This window comes from Anomaloglossus baeobatrachus, chromosome 3, assembly GCF_048569485.1.
Source record: "Anomaloglossus baeobatrachus isolate aAnoBae1 chromosome 3, aAnoBae1.hap1, whole genome shotgun sequence".
Classification (NCBI taxonomy): Eukaryota; Metazoa; Chordata; class Amphibia; order Anura; family Aromobatidae; genus Anomaloglossus; species Anomaloglossus baeobatrachus.
In genome coordinates, this window is record NC_134355.1 from 223,659,098 (window position 1) to 223,675,337 (window position 16,240).

Sequence of the window (16,240 nt, forward strand, 5' to 3'; positions counted from 1 at the left end):
GACAAATGCCAAATGGGGATGGCCGATGTGCTATACCTCGGACATCGGGTGGGAAGTGGGTGCATTTGTCCCGAACCTGCAAAAGTAGAAGCCATTACCCAGTGGCCCGCTCGGTCAACCAAAAACAGGTACGTGCGTTCCTACGAACCGCAAACTATTATCTAAAGTTTATAACCAATTACAGTATCGTAGCAAAAGTGCTCACTGACCTTACAACCAAAAGATATGCCCGTACCTTATCTGGAGCCTAGAATGTGAAACTGCGTTCCTCCTGTTGAAAGACCGGCTGGCCCAGAGCCCAGTCCTGACTGCTCCTGACTTCCATCGCAGGTTCATCATCCAAACAGCATCGGACACAGGACTAGGAGCTGTACTTAGCCAAGTGGGGGATAACGGTGAGGACCATCCGATAGCTTACCTTTCTTGTAAACTGCTTGACCGAGAAAGGGCTTACACCACCATAGAAAAAGAATGCCTGGCCATAGTCTGGGCCCTGAAAAAATTGCAGCCCTACCTCTATGGCAATGCGTTCACAGTTCTCACTGACCCCAATACATTGAGTTAGCTAAATCGCACTGTTGGGGACAACGGACACTTACTCAGGTGGAGTCTGGCATTACAATCCTACAATTTTTCCATCTCCCATAAACAGGGCTAGAACCATGGAAACGCGGATGGGCTTTCCCGACAGGTGGAGAAGGATGATCGGAAGCCTATCATGTCTGGCTAATATTAAGAAGGGGGAGGAATGTGACGACATGGACTCTGTCAGTGCCTAGCATGGGTTAAGTTGTTAAAATTCAGCCATACATGAAGATAGTTTGTTTATAGACGGGGGATAAGCCCCTCATTGTTTCTACAAGACTCTTTGGAGTCTAGTGTTACAGTTCTTGTTGACTCATGTAATTGCCTTGGCTAGTAAAAGACAGAAACCCAGACTAGTCAGTTATGCAAATCTCCCATTGTATTACTATGTGTATTGCTAGATGTGATGTAGCTTACCTTTCTAGCCCTCGTCTCTGGCATGCTACCATTAGTACTAGGGATATTTTGTATTCGGCTTGAAATCTAGCCAATAAAAACCCAGTCTTATTCACCAATCGTGAAGACACCAATGGTCTGAATGGAGAGCTCAGGGGTATAAGAAGGAGGACTGTCCATTGTCCGGGAGACTCTTGCTACATGCTGTGGAGTCACGGGTCTCAGTCGGTGCTCTTGTCCGCTGGCCTGGCCGCCTATAGAAAGACAGTGTTGCTCAGGGCTCATCCCAACTGAACGCACGACCTCCTTAACCGTGGGCGGAAGACTACTCAGACAACACAGGGTGAGGGAATCACAATATTAAGACTTTATTGGATCCCCAAAATATTAACGGCACATAACCAGCAAAACACACAAATGTAACAAGCAACAGAGTCTCACCCTTTCGCTGGCTCACCAGGGATTTAGAATGTCCATGCCTCAGAGGTTCCAGGGCTATTTACTCCAATCCAGTAGCACCCCGCTTTCGGCGGGCACCCACCGAGACTGGAATAACGCCAGATTTAGGAAGCTGGCTGAGGTCTGCAAAGTCTGTACCAGGTGACTGGATTGTCCCAACCTGGGTTTCCTCCTTAAGTAGTCTTTGGTTTGAAGTCATGTAGCCAAGTGTTCCTCTAGTCGGAGCCAAAGTCCCTAGACCGAGTCCACAAGGTATCCTGGTCCTGATCCCCTAGCCAGCTCCTAAGAGCTTAGACTGGATCATGCGACATCCAACAACTGGTGATAAGGAAGTCCCCTTTTTATAGCCATAGCCTTCCCTTTGGATATACTGTGCCCTTATCGGATTGGTTGTATAAGGTTGCTTCTCTTATTGGATGAATTTCAAGCTGCATGGATAATGTTCATTTAAATGATGTGGATAGAAAGACTGAGGATATCTACATGAAGTCTGCAAGTCACAGACTAGACAATGGCTACTAAGGTAGTTTACATTAGATTAGCAATACACAACTACATTACAATGAATGCTCAGAGGGTCTGGTAGAAACAATAGTTTAGCAAACATGAGTTAGCTGATGATACACTTGCGAAACACTGATGACATACTGATCAAATCACTGATGACACAGTGACCAAATCACTGATGACACACTGATGACACACTAACCAAACCACTGATGCCACACTGACCAACTCATTGATGACACACTGAACAGACACTGATGACACACTGACCAAACCACTGATGACACACTGAACAGACACTGATAACACACTGAACAGACACTGATGACACACTGAACAGACACTGATGACACACTGAACAGACACTAATGACACACTGACGAAACCACTGTTGACACACTGACCAGACACTGATGACACAGTGACCAAGTCACAGATGACACACTAAATAGACATTGATGACACATTGACCAAACCACTGATGACACACTGAACAGACACTGATGACACACTGAACAGACACTGATGACACACTGAACAGACACTGATGACACACTGACCAAATCACTGATAACACACTGACCACATGCTGATTTCACACTGACCTGACATTGATGACACACTGACCACAAACTGATGATACACTGACTAAATCAATGACACACTGACCACACGCTGATGACACACTGACCACACGCTGACTTCACACTGACCAGACATTGATGACACACTGACCACAAGCTAATGACACACTGACCACACGCTGATGACACACTGACCACACGCTGATGACACACTGACCACACGCTGATGACACACTGACCACACGCTGATTACACACTGACCAGACATTGATGACACACTGACCACACGCTGATGACACACTGACCAAGCCACTGATGACACACTGACGACACGCTGATGACACACTGACGACACGCTGATGACACACTGACCACACGCTGATGACACACTGACCAGACATTGATGACACACTGACCAAGCCACTGATGACACACTGACTACACGCTGATGACACACTGACCAGACATTGATGACACACTGACCACACACTGATGACACACTGACCACACGCTGATGACACACTGACCAGACATTGATGACACACTGACCAAGCGACTGATGATACACTGACCACACGCTGATGACACACTGACCAGACATTGATGACACACTGACGACACGCTGATGACACACTGACCACACGCTGATGACACACTGACCAGACATTGATGACACACTGACCAAGCCACTGATGACACACTGACCAAGCCACTGATGACACACTGACTACACGCTGATGACACACTGACCAGACATTGATGACACACTGACCACACGCTGATGACACACTGACCAGACATTGATGACACACTGACCAAGCCACTAATGACACACTGACCAGACAGTGATGACACACTGACCACACGCTGATGACACACTGACCACACGCTGATGACACACTGACCAAGCCACTGATGACACACTGACTACACGCTGATGACACACTGACCAGACAGTGATGACACACTGACCACACGCTGATGACACACTGACCACACGCTGATGACACACTGACCAGACATTGATGACACACTGACCAAGCCACTGATGACACACTGACTACACGCTGATGACACACTGACCAGACATTGATGACACACTGACCACACGCTGATGACACACTGACCACACGCTGATGACACACTGACCAGACATTGATGACACACTGACCAAGCCACTGATGACACACTGACCACACGCTGATGACACACTGACCAGACATTGATGACACACTGACCAAGCCACTGATGACACACTGACTACACGCTGATGATACACTGACCACACGCTGATGACACACTGACCAGACATTGATGACACACTGACGACACGCTGATGACACACTGACCACACGCTGATGACACACTGACCAGACATTGATGACACACTGACCAAGCCACTGATGACACACTGACCAAGCCACTGATGACACACTGACTACACGCTGATGACACACTGACCAGACATTGATGACACACTGACCACACGCTGATGACACACTGACCAGACATTGATGACACACTGACCAAGCCACTAATGACACACTGACCAGACAGTGATGACACACTGACCACACGCTGATGACACACTGACCACACGCTGATGACACACTGACCAGACATTGATGACACACTGACCAAGCCACTGATGACACACTGACTACACGCTGATGACACACTGACCAGACATTGATGACACACTGACCACACGCTGATGACACACTGACCACACGCTGATGACACACTGACCACACGCTGATGACACACTGACCAAGCCACTGATGACACACTGACTACACGCTGATGACACACTGACCAGACAGTGATGACACACTGACCACACGCTGATGACACACTGACCACACGCTGATGACACACTGACCAGACATTGATGACACACTGACCAAGCCACTGATGACACACTGACTACACGCTGATGACACACTGACCAGACATTGATGACACACTGACCACACGCTGATGACACACTGACCACACGCTGATGACACACTGACCAGACATTGATGACACACTGACCAAACCACTGATGACACACTGACCACACGCTGATGACACACTGACCAGACATTGATGACACACTGACCAAGCCACTGATGACACACTGACTACACGCTGATGACACACTGACCAGACATTGATGACACACTGACCACACGCTGATGACACACTGACCAGACATTGATGACACACTGACCAAGCCACTGATGACACACTGACCACACGCTGATGACACACTGACCAGACATTGATGACACACTGACCAAGCCACTGATGACACACTGACCAAGCCACTGATGACACACTGACCACACGCTGATGACACACTGACCACACGCTGATGACACACTGACCAGACATTCATGACACACTGACCAAGCCACTGATGACACACTGACCATACGCTGATGACACACTGACCATACGCTGATGACACACTGACCACACGCTGATGACACACTGACCAGACATTGATGACACACTGACCACACGCTGATGACACACTGACCAGACATTGATGACACACTGACCAAGCCACTGATGACACACTGACCACACGCTGATGACACACTGACCAGACATTGATGACACACTGACCAAGCCACTGATGACACACTGACCAAGCCACTGATGACACACTGACCACACGCTGATGACACACTGACCACACGCTGATGACACACTGACCAGACATTGATGACACACTGACCAAGCCACTGATGACACACTGACTACACGCTGATGACACACTGACCAGACATTGATGACACACTGACCACACGCTGATGACACACTGACCAGACAGTGATGACACACTGACCACACGCTGATGACACACTGACCACACGCTGATGACACACTGACCACACGCTGCTGACACACTGACTACACGCTGATGACACACTGACCAGACAGTGATGACACACTGACCACACGCTGATGACACACTGACCACACGCTGATGACACACTGACCAGACATTGATGACACACTGACCAAGCCACTGATGACACACTGACTACACGCTGATGACACACTGACCAGACATTGATGACACACTGACCACACGCTGATGACACACTGACCACACGCTGATGACACACTGACCAGACATTGATGACACACTGACCAAGCCACTGATGACACACTGACCACACGCTGATGACACACTGACCACACGCTGATGACACACTGACCAGACATTGATGACACACTGACCAAGCCACTGATGACACACTGACTACACGCTGATGACACACTGACCAGACATTGATGACACACTGACCACACACTGATGACACACTGACCAGACATTGATGACACACTGACCAAGCCACTGATGACACACTGACCAAGCCACTGATGACACACTGACCACACGCTGATGACACACTGACCAGACATTGATGACACACTGACCAGACATTGATGACACACTGACCAGACATTGATGACACACTGACCAGACATTGATGACACACTGACTACACGCTGATGACACACTGACCACACGCTGATGACACACTGACCAAGCCACTGATGACACACTGACTACACGCTGATGACATGAAAATACTAGCTGTCTGAATGAGGCCTGATGTATTGAAGCTTGGCTTTCTTCCCACAGTGTTTGCGTCCGGCAGCACAGCAAGTGATCAGCCTTGTACAGAGTCTGAGGACGGCTAATACACGACTGCAATGAAAGCTGCACACACGGCCTCTCCGGCTCGGAAAGGGTCTCGCTGCGCCTGATGTCACGCTTGCCAAGCCCAAGTGCTATTTGTGTGGTGGGCTGGAAGAAGCGTGGGCGCACACTAAAGCGCGTTTCTATAGTGAATCAATTAGCAGCAGTGAAGCCCCCGCCAGTCGCGGCAGTGTTCAGAGCAGGTCCCCGGCGACACGTCCACTGCAGTCTATACCGGCTACTTCCCGGCATGTTCTCGTCGGGTAAGTTGTACCGCATACAGTCACAGATAGGGAGATGAAAGAAGCCATGGCGGGAACGGGGCCTGATCTAGGGTACTGCGGACGGTGCCACCACTGTCACGACATAACCGATGGTTGATTTCGCCTAAACTGACGGCCTCCGCACCGGGCTCTCCGGTAGGGGCGAGCTAATACACACCTCGGGCTTTTTGCAGCTGGGTTCCCGTGGTCGCTTTATTATCATCGGCATTGATTCAAAAACCGGGCAGCTTTGAATAAAGGTGGAAGCCGCCGAGATGCCAGCATACGCACGCTCCGCTGTGGTGAGCATGGCAGCATCTGGGCACCTGCGCTCCATAGCATGGGGATACTACTGGCTGTGTATGGCTCTCTCACCGCTATACGGCCAGATTTCTGAAGCATGGGACTACAGTATAGCAACCAATCAGCTCACTGCTTTCATCTTCCAACAGGTATGCGGAAAATGACAGCTACATTCTGATTGATCCTCCACTTACATCTGTTCTTAAGGTAGGCACCGCCTTAGGCATGCTCATTTTTTTTTATTTTGGGCTCTTCTTTATGCTTAAAGGGGTATTCCCCTCTCCAAGACCCTATCACAATAAGTAGCAGGTGTAATAATATTAGCAAATACCTCCAATTAGAAATCTAGTATAGTTCTGATATAGCCAGGGGCTGGCTGGCACAATTTAGCCTGGGGGGCAATCACAAAGTAGTTGCCCTCAAGTTGCGGCAGCCCACAATTGGACTGTTCATCTCTCGCCGCTGCATTAAAGTGACAGTGGTAACAGGCTTTATGAACAGGCTGGTGCATATATATGGAAACAGAGCCTAGCTTACTGCATATATATGGAAACAGAGCCTAGCTTACTGCATATATATGGAAACAGAGCCTAGCTTACTGCATATATATGGAAACAGAGCCTAGCTTACTGTGTACATAGATGCCGCAACAGAACCAAGATGACTACATAGATATGGGAACTGAAGCAAGCCTATGGGAGCAGAACCGAGATATGGGAGCTTACTACAGAGATACGAGAGCAGAACCGAGATTACTACAGAGATATGGGAGCAGAACCTAGCTTACTACAGAGATACGAGAGCAGAACCGAGCTTACTACAGAGATATGGGAGCAGAACCGAGCTTACTAGAGATATGGGAACAGAACCAAGCTTACTTCAGAGATAAGGGAGCAGAACCTAGCTTACTACAGAGATGTGGGAGCAGAACCGAGCTTACTGCAGAGATATGGGAACAGAACCAAGCTTACTACAGAGATAGGGGAACAGAACCAAGCTTACTACAGAGATAAGGGAGCAGAACCAAGCTTACTACAGATATATGGGAACAGAACCAAGCTTACTACAGAGATATGGGAACAGAACCAAGCTTACTACAGAGATAGGGGAACAGAACCAAGCTTACTACAGAGATAAGGGAGCAGAACCAAGCTTACTACAGATATATGGGAACAGAACCAAGCTTACTACAGAGATATGGGAACAGAACCAAGCTTACTACAGAGAAATGGGAGCAGAACTGAGCTTACTACAAAGATAAGGGAACAGAACCAAGCTTACTACAGAGATATGGGAACAGAACTGAGCTTACTACAGAGATATGGGAGCAGAACTGAGCTTACTATAGAGATATGTGAGCAAAATGGAGCTTACTACAGAGATATGGGAGCAGAACACAATTGTACTTACTTAGTCATCTACATAGAAACAGCAACAGGACACCAAGCCTCCGACATACATATGGGAACAGAACAATTTTACTGCATACACATAGCACCATAACTAAGCTTACTACTCAAATATGGTACCATAACTGAGCTTACTATATAGATATGGGAGAAAAAACATGCTTACTGCATAGATACAGTACCATAACCCAGCTAACTGCATATACAACAAATACAAAGCTTCTCCTATATTTTCAATGTTAAACACGTACAGCAAACTGATGGTATACGGACTATACACTGATATCATCTGTGTGCTGTACGTATTTTTCACGGCCCCATAGTCTTCTATTGACCATTGTCATCTGTGCTGCAGGAAAAGAAAAAACAGACATCTCCATGTGGACCACATGGAGACACGGTCTGTGTAAATACACAGACATGCGAGCAGCACCATAGGTTATAATGGGTATATGTGGTAAAAAAACAGATAAAACACGTACCAGAAACACGGACATGTGAAGGAGACCTGCAGCTGCACCTTGTGACTTTATTCTAAGAGATGCTAGTGCTCTGAGCGGGAGAATACAGCGAAAATCCACTGTCAGTGACCCTGATCGTGTACACGGACAGTGCGTCTCTACTAGAGAAAGTACGTTGTGTCCAGACCGTGAGGAAGCCTGATGGTGGGCACTTACCCTTAAAGATAAGATATAAGATCAAATGTTTTACACATACACCACAACACTATAAGGGTATGTGCCCACGGTCCAGACATGCTGCGTCCTGGAGGCAGCGTGTCCTCTCCTGTAGGGCTGTAAGTGCTCTCCAAAGGGACTGCAGCTGCCGGATAAATTGACATGCTGCTGCTCGGGGATCCACGCCACAGGTCAGTTTTCGCTGCGGGCTGTACATGCACAGTGGGCATGAGATTTTTAGAAATCCATCCACTGTGTTTGTACTGTACAACACAGCGTTTTGGATGCAGTGAAAACATTCTGCATCCAAAATGCTGTGAACCCTGAACGTGGTTACGTACCCTTACATACACACATACATAGATCCCCACAAAACGGACATGCAAACATACAGTACAGACACGTACACCCACACAGCGTACAGACACATATACAGATTTATTCACATGAAGCATATACAAATTTGAAGACAATCACAAAATATAAACATACACACACATAGACATCCACAATCCTATACACACAGACATGCACATACTGGGGGGCTTTTACTTTTGATGATTGAGGATAACAATTCTCTTTCCTCCTGTGTGGCCTACAGACTTGTTTGATGCTCCCCTTCAGTGGGGAGGCAGCGCACGCTGCCACCAGGAATTTCAGGGCCCCATACTGGCAATATTTTCAGGCCCTTTGAAACTTTGCCCAGGTTTCACCCCAGCTCCGCCTTCACCCCTCAAAACTTCCACAGTCTCACTGCCATTCTTGGAAAAACTACACTTCCATTTTTGTCCTCCTTCTGAAGTCGGGGTGCATGACACATCCTACGTCATGCATACGTGCTGACATTGAGGTCCTGCGCTGGCGCACTTTAATCTGACCTGCGCTGATCAGATCAAAGAATTATAGTGTGTCTGCGTAGGACCTCAATGCCGGCGCGTGTGCATGATGTAGGACGCGTTATGCACCCCGACTTCAGAAGAAGGCCGCCAAAGATGGCCGAAAGAGGAGGCATCGCACCCGGAGAACGGAGCCACCCCTTTGACCAGTCTGCACCACACCAACCGATTAGGTGAGTATTATAAAGTGTTTTTTACATTCTACACAGCGGCCTGGGCTCTTATATACAGCATGTTAGAACGCTGTATATAAGACCCCACTGGTGGTGGCCACAGCCTACAGTGACCAAATCTGGTGACAGGTTCCCTTTAACAGCTGTTCGGCTCAGCTATGCAGCGCAGTCGTCATTTTGACCGCCTGAAAAAAGCTGCATGCACCATGTTTTTGGGTTATCAAAATGACAAGCCCTGATGGAATCATCAGCCATATGCGTATTTATAGATATAATAAAGAGTATACAGGCTATATATACTGTACATAATAGAGGCTGCTGGCTGTATATACAGTGGGTATGGAAAGTATTCTTGTTTAACAAATTTGCAAAATGTCAACATTTCTATTTTATTTCTGTCAGGATGGATGGGGGTGGGAAGCAGAGTGTACATCAATGAGAAAAGATATTAACTTATTCGAATTTTTGAATTTACCAAATGGCTGCAATGAAACAAAGAGTGAAAAATTTAAATGGGTCTGAATACTTTCCGTACCCACTGAATATAGTATGGGGGCTGTATATAGTGTATACACAGCACTATACTGTACATACACATACACACTATATACATATAGTATATACAGACATAATGCAGAATGTATTGTGCTCCTGTATATACTGTATATACTGTGTATGAGCCGAGATACAGACACACACAGATTATACTCACGAGCCACGAACGGCTCCGACACTAAAGACACAAGGTTCAGACGGAGTCCTGGTGCTCGGTAGTGATTGGAGGATCCTCTCTACTCGCGGTGACATCCTTCATCTTCCGGGACGGTCCCGTCTGTACTGCACACAGCAGCCTCTTTAGCGCATGCACAGTACAAATGTCACAATAATGAGCAAAGGAATAGAGGGTGGCCAGCAGCGTCAGATGTCACTGAAGATTTCACACGGCCGGCCCACTCTTCGGTATCCATACTTTTAAGTAGCTGTGGCTCCAGGGCTTAATAAAGCTAAGCGTCATATTTTTTGGACTATGAGACGCTCTTTACCATAAGACAGACCCCAAGTTTACACAGAAGAAAATAGAAAAAAAAACATTTTTCCTATTAAAACATCCCTGGAGGTGTAAAGGGGAGAGGTCATTATTACTAATAAATGTACTAGGGTAGAATAGGGAGGTAATAAATCTATTGTTAGTGTCTTTCTGCAGTGTATATATTATACACACACAGCTCCGCTACATGCCCATAATCACACACGGCTCTCCTACAGGCCTATACACACACGGCTCTGACACAGACCTATACGCACACACGGCTCTGCCACAGACCTATACACACACACGGCTCTGCCACAGACCTATACACACATGGCTCTGCCACAGACCTATACACACACACACGGCTCTGCCACAGATCTATACGCACACACACGGCTCTGCCACAGGCCTATACGCACACACGGCTCTGCCACAGGCCTATACGCACACACACGGCTCTGCCACAGACCTATACGCACACACACGGCTCTGCCACAGACCTATACACACACGGCTCTGCCACAGACCTATACGCACACACGGCTCTGCCACAGATCTATACACACATGGCTCTGCCACAGATCTATACACACACGGCTCTGCCACAGACCTATACGCACACACGGCTCTGCCACAGGCCTATACACACACACACGGCTCTGCCACAGACCTATACGCACACACGGCTCTGCCACAGACCTATACGCACACACGGCTCTGCCACAGGGATATATATCGCGGGCGGCGGGGCGCTGCGCTCGCTAACGCTCGGGTCCGGCGCTGCTGCTCGGTGGCTCGAGCAGTGGGCCGGATCCGGGGACACGAGCGGCGCTCCTCACCCGTGAGTGAAAAGGGGGGGTTGGTTGGGGGGATTTAGTCCGTGATGCCACCCACGGGTGGTGGTGAAGATGGGCACCACCGCTGCTGGTGACGGGGATCCCGGGAGTGATGGTAGGGAGCAGCTGGGATGTTGTTTTCCCCCTTTGTGGGTAGGGGTCGGTGGTCCCGGGGCACGGTGGTGAGACGGGGAGGCAGGGCAGGTGAGGTGCAGGGACAGCGCGGCGCGGTGCCGGATGGCACAGGTGTACTCACTCCGCAAGAGATGCACAAAGTCTCCGGTAAACCAAACGGCTGGATGGACGGGTCCCGCAGCCGGCTGCAGTGTCTCTCCCCGGACAGGTGATGGCGGTTGTCTTTCCCTGCACCTTTGTGTACTGTTTTTACTACGATGGGTCCCCAACGGTAGTCCGCTCCCCGGTGTATGGATGCCGGCGGAGCCCGTTTTGCCCGCAGGCCCTGGCCCTTGGGTCTCTAGCATTTGGCGGTATCTGTATACCCTCACGGTGCGGACGGTTGCCTTCTAACGGGTCTTTGGCTGTTAGGAAACCCCTGGGGTTCCTGTCACACTCGGATTTGACTGTTGACAGCGACTCCAAGCCTAGTCGGGGTCCGATGGCCCTGCCTGGGTGTCCTGGCTTCACTTCGCTCCCCGGTCGGTACCGGCGGGCCACCGCCCGACCCCGGTCCTACGGTTCCACGTTGATTCACCACTCCTGCAGACGGGCACTACCGTCTGCCAACCTTGTTGTCAGTGCCTGGGCCACAAACCCAGACACTCTCCACTTCACTCCTCTCACTTCAACCTCCAGGACAAATCTGTCCTTTCCTTCTCCACTCCTAAACTCAACTGTCACTTTTCCCGCCTCCAGGCCTGTGAACTCCTCGGTGGGTGGGGCCAACCGCTTGGCTCCGCCCCACCTGGTGTGGACATCAGACCCTGGAGGGAGGCAACAAGGATTTTGTGTTTGGCTAATGTTACTGTCTAGTGGGGGTGGGGGTGTGTGTGTGTTACCTGTGACGACCTGGCTAGTCCAGGGCGCCACATATACATACACACACGGCTCTGCTTCATTCAAATATAAACACACACGGCTCTGCCACAGGGATATACACACACGGCTCTGCCACAGGGATATACACACACGGCTCTGCCACAGGGATATACACACACGGCTCTGCCACAGGGATATATACACACACGGCTCTGCCACAGGGATATACACACACGGCTCTGCCACAGGGATATACACACACGGCTCTGCCACAGGGATATACACACACGGCTCTGCTACAAGGATATATACACACACACACACACACACGTCTCTGCTTCATTCAAATATACGGTAAACACACACAGCTCTACTACATGCAAGTATACAAACACATTGCCCTACAACTCTGTTAAATGCTGCACATATACACAGCCCTACAAGAGGCACATTTCCTTACACACACTATGCATTACCTCATCTTGCAGTTTATCGGTGCAGGCAGGAGATGAGCCGCTGGGAGCTGCATGAAGGCTGCAACAGCTGAACAACAGGACTTGTCACTTCACCGGTCATGTGATCAGGCACATGACCTGAAAGGTCCTGAAATTGCTCATTTCACCTACTGGAGTCCAGTAACCTCCGTTCATCTCCCGGTAGCTTCCTCCCCTGCTCTGCACCCATCAGAAAAGTTAGTGCAGAGCAGCAGGGGGGGGGCAGCTTTCTGTGAGCAGCCGGGTTCTTTGCTTCTGCTCACCGGGCGGCCCCTACACCAGGGCAGTAATGCGCTGATGGAGGCCCTGGCATGACTCCATAACACACATGGCCGCGCACAGTGAACTGCGCGCGGCCGTGTCTCCTGTACTATAATGCTGCCGGCTGACACTATCTGCACCTGTATGTGTCAGTGCCGGCCCCGTGGCATCACAGTACAGGAGAAACGGCCGGGCGCAGTTCACTGTGCGCGGCCATGTATATGTTATAATGACATCATGCAGCAGGCGGTCGGCCCTAAAACAGCTTGTGGGAGGGCGGCCCGGGGGGGCAGTTGCCCCCCCGCCCCCCGGGCCAGCCCGCCCCTGGATATAGCCATGTCTCTTACCTCATGTGCAGGGCATTGCCAATTAGGTATCAATGGTCACTCTTATAGTGATAGTTAGTTGCTATTTTTTATATATTTTTTTACTCACTTTACTCACTATTAATTCCACAGCGCTTTACAGACATGATAATCACTGTCTCCATTGGGGCGCACAATCTAAATTATCTATCATTATGTCTTTGGAGTGTGGGAGGAAAGCGGAGAACCCAGAGGAACCCACGCAAACATGTGGCGAACATACAAACTCCTGGCAGATGTTGTCCTTAGTGGGATGGTTGTAACCATGGATACCTAAGCTGCAAAGTCCTGCACATGAGGTAGATGACATACCTAATCAGAAGAACTATATACATTTCTAATTGGAGGTATTTGCTAATACAGTGGAACCTTGGTTTACGAGAATAATCCATTCTGGGAGTGTGCTTGTAAACCAAGTTACTCGTCTAGCAAAGCAAAATTTTCCATAGGAAATAATGGAAGCTCAGACAATTCGTTCCACAACTTGTTCAATGTCCCATCCTGGTCCCCTATTATGCCATTCCACACATGCACAAACACACACATTATGCTCACCTTACCTTCCGATCCCTCGCCGGCCTCCTGGTTCTTGTAGTCCGCCGGTACAGGAAGTGTATCGGGTAACCATCGCGATCGATGCCGGAGCTTCCGCAGCCAAAGTGGTGACGTCAAAGGCAGGAGCCGCTTGCCTCTGATTGGCCAGCGCGCTGCCTTTGAGAAGCAGCTGACTGCAGAAGTTCCTCCATCGTCGCGATGGTTACCCGCTACACATCCTGTACCGGCGAACTACAAGAACCAGGAGGCCGGTGAGGTAACAGAAGGTAAGGTGAGCATAATATCTGTGTATGCTTGTGTGTGTTTGTGTGTGTTTGTGCGGACTGCAAGAGCGGGTCAGAGCACGGTTAAAGTACGGAACTGGAAGTGTGTGTGGTGAGTATTTGCTCGTACAGCAAAGCATGCTCGTAAACTGAGTTACATATTTACAGCAAGCTTTGCTCGTATAGTGAAATACTCGCACACCAAGCTACTCGTAAACCGAGGTTCCACTGTATTATTATTATAATTACACCTACTACATATTGGGCTAAGATCTTGGAGATGGGAATACCCCTTTAAGGGGTTAACCAGTGATACCTTGCTGATCGGTAACCACATAGGCTGCACGGATTGAGAGATGAGGGAATTTTTATCCTGATACAAAATGGCTCAGCAAGTTGGGCAAGTGACTGGCACTCTATTCTGTCTGTCTGGGCAGTGGCGGCGTTAGCACCCGGCACACCCGGGCAAATGCCGGGCCCTGGACAGCTGGTGGTGCCCACTCACCGTCTTCAGTTCTGTGGGCCCCAGGCTGAGTTCCGGGGACCGCAGTGCTTGGGCTGGCAGCAGCACTATCCTGGATTCTGGATAGTGTGGTTGCTGGCCCTTTAATCCACACTGGCACACAGCATTCAATGTTGAATGCTCCATGCTCCTCCTACATTGAAGTTCATCTGTGGGCGGAGCTGCAGCATAGTGTGCTCCAGTCCTACATATGAAGGGACCGCAGCACAGCTCCAGCCAGCATCCCCCAGACAGCACAACGAGCACTGCGTAAGTCCTCCCGCACTGAATAGCCCCCCCTGACTAAGCTGTATGTTCCACCCCCCCTGATCTGCAGGGGCCCCCTCACCTGAGCTATATGTGCCCCCACTCCTGAGCTGTATGGGCCCTCTGAGAGCAGTAGGTGCTCTGCCTTGAGCTGTATAGGACCCCCAGAGCCATATGTGCTGCCACCCCAGAGCCATATGTGCTGCCACCCCAGAGCCGTATGCTACCCATCCCAGTAATGTGTATGTCCTCCAGAGTTGTATGCTACCCCAGTAACACCTGTGCCCCCCGAGTAACATGTATGCCCCCAAGTAATGTCTATGCCCCTAGCACCTTCTGTCATTTATATACTGTAGCCCCCAGCCCCTTCTGTGATGTCTGTATAGCAGTGTCAGTGTTCTCTATGTTCGGCCATGTCTGTTAGTGACGGCCACCAATCAGCGTGCCACAGACACATACCCAGGAGGAGCTGGATGGAGACAAGCAGGTAAGGTGAATGAGGCTGCTGCCGGTTTCCTAATATTAGAAATATCTCTAATGTGTCAGTGTGTGCATGTATGATGTGTATCAACAGTGCTGGCCAAAAGTATTGGCACCCCTGCAATTCTGTCAGAGAATACTCAGTTTCTTCTTGAAAATTATTGCAATCACAGATTCTTTGGTATTATTATCGTCATTTAATTTGTCTTCAATGAAAAAAATAAAAAAAATTG

General features: G+C 49.3%; 1 protein-coding gene across 1 annotated transcript in view; it reads left to right on the top strand.

Annotated features, from left to right (window-relative positions):
• The first annotated feature begins 6,217 nt into the window (after positions 1-6,217).
• Positions 6,218-16,240, top strand: part of GNG4 (G protein subunit gamma 4) — a 297,215-nt gene continuing 287,192 nt past the window's right edge. The window contains exons 1-2 of the mRNA XM_075339744.1: positions 6,218-6,497; positions 6,950-7,007. The gene's annotated coding sequence lies outside the window, so the exon portion shown is untranslated. The remainder of the gene's footprint in view (positions 6,498-6,949; positions 7,008-16,240) is intronic.